Raw genomic sequence first — 1,909 nt, forward strand, 5'->3', positions numbered from 1 at the left:
TCTCTCTCTCTCTCTCTCATAACGTTTATTGCTCTTGTCATTTTCTCTATGTAGCTTTCCTTTGTTACAAAATTGGATTGTATTTTTGTAGACGATTTTGTATCCTGTTTACACCTTCGCCCATTTACATTAAAAAAAATAATAAACGCTCTCCACCTCCGTAGCATAGAGAAATAAAAATAAGGACTTATGCGCGTGTAAAAATTTTGAACAACCAACTCTCAGCCAAACTGTCCTTAAAACTAAAAAAACTGTCACTTCTATTTGAGACTAGAATCAACACCTCAGGTTCTAGAATGTGGAGCTGGACAAGTCAGTTCACAGTTTAGGCCTTTGTATCTTCATCTGTAAATGTGAAATGAACCATTTTTTACAAACGCTTCTAGCTCTGAGATTCTAAGCTGAAAACATTTCTGGTATTACTTTTTAAGGGTTTAAGAGGTTTGACCAACATGGGTATAGTAAAGAGAGTCTTTATATAGGAAGTTATAAGTCCTGAGGATGTAATATAAAACATGATGACTACAGCTAACAATACTGTGTTGTATATTTGAAAGTTGCTAAGAGAGGATATCTTAAAAGTTCTCATTGCAAGGAAAATAAATGAAGCGAGGTAATGAATGGTAACTAAACTTATCGTGGTAATCATTTCACAATATATACATATATCAAATCATTATGTCGTATATCTTAAACTCACACAGTGTTATGTGTCAATCACATCTCAATACAACTGTGAGAAAAGGGAAGAAAAAGAAACGTGTGCTTATGAACACAACTTGATGTCGATATTAGGAGACTAGGAATTATTTCAACAATATATCCTTGCTCAAAAACACCTCCAGTTAAACTTCCGTCTCAGGCAACCGAAAAATCTTCCCTACTCTATACCACTCTCAAAATATCAGTCCCTGACTTTATTGCAGCCATTACAGAATCAGCGAGATTTTTTTTTTTTTTTTTTAATGAAAGCCAAGGTTTATCACCGGCCTTTTTTATAAGCCTACTTTCCATGCAACACTTTGGTGCTTCTCGAAACCAAACCTATCAAAATATAAAATTCCTTACCTTTGTGTAAGTTCAGAGGAATATGTCATGGGCTGTGAAGGTGATATAAAAGAGAATTCTGTCGGAAGCCAGCCGACAAAGTAATTGAGGGTACCTGAAACGGGGAGCATGGACTGAGGAAAAGAAAGAAGACAGACAGAATTGCAGGAGGGAGCACAGATTCAAGCTGTGTCCCCGAGTTTATTTAGAACACACTATTTATAACATTACAATAAGAAAGACAGTAGTCAAGAACCAAGGGTAGCCAGATTACTATATCTAGTAGAACAATGAGATTCTCACAACTCAGAACTCTCTGCTAAACTGTAGCGAGGAATGTGCAGTGATGGCTATGTGAACAGTTACCTCCCGGTTTTTCCCAGCGCTTTACAATCTCAACTTCTTACATTGTTGCCAAGTACACAAATGTCCTTGTTCCTTGTTATATGATTTCACATGTCCATAAGTGACTCCCCACAGAATTCAAAAAACGGGGCTAGCCAATGGCAGTGTGGTTAAAATAAACATATAGCCCACCGAAGCTACCACTTAAAGCAATACCGTATTCATTCACGTGTCAACATCCCAGAATTTGTTTCCCAAAAAATCTCAAATCATGGTCTCCAGTTATAAAACGGGTTTAGAGACAAACATGCGATTGTCTCCAATCTCTCCTGAAACCCCAATAAAAATAACAGTGAGGAGATTTATTTTAAGGAACGAATCCATAAGGACAAACTAATAGGAGAAGGGGGAGAGACAACAATTTTGGAAGAAGGATGATGCAGTAGGTACGAGCACGCCAAATCGTTAGAGGTGCCATCGTGCTGCGAAACGCAGCGGCCTCGACCCTAAACCACAG

This window comes from Pteropus vampyrus, unplaced genomic scaffold (genome assembly GCF_000151845.1).
Source record: "Pteropus vampyrus isolate Shadow unplaced genomic scaffold, Pvam_2.0 Scaffold49, whole genome shotgun sequence".
In the NCBI taxonomy this organism is placed as follows: domain Eukaryota; kingdom Metazoa; phylum Chordata; class Mammalia; order Chiroptera; family Pteropodidae; genus Pteropus; species Pteropus vampyrus.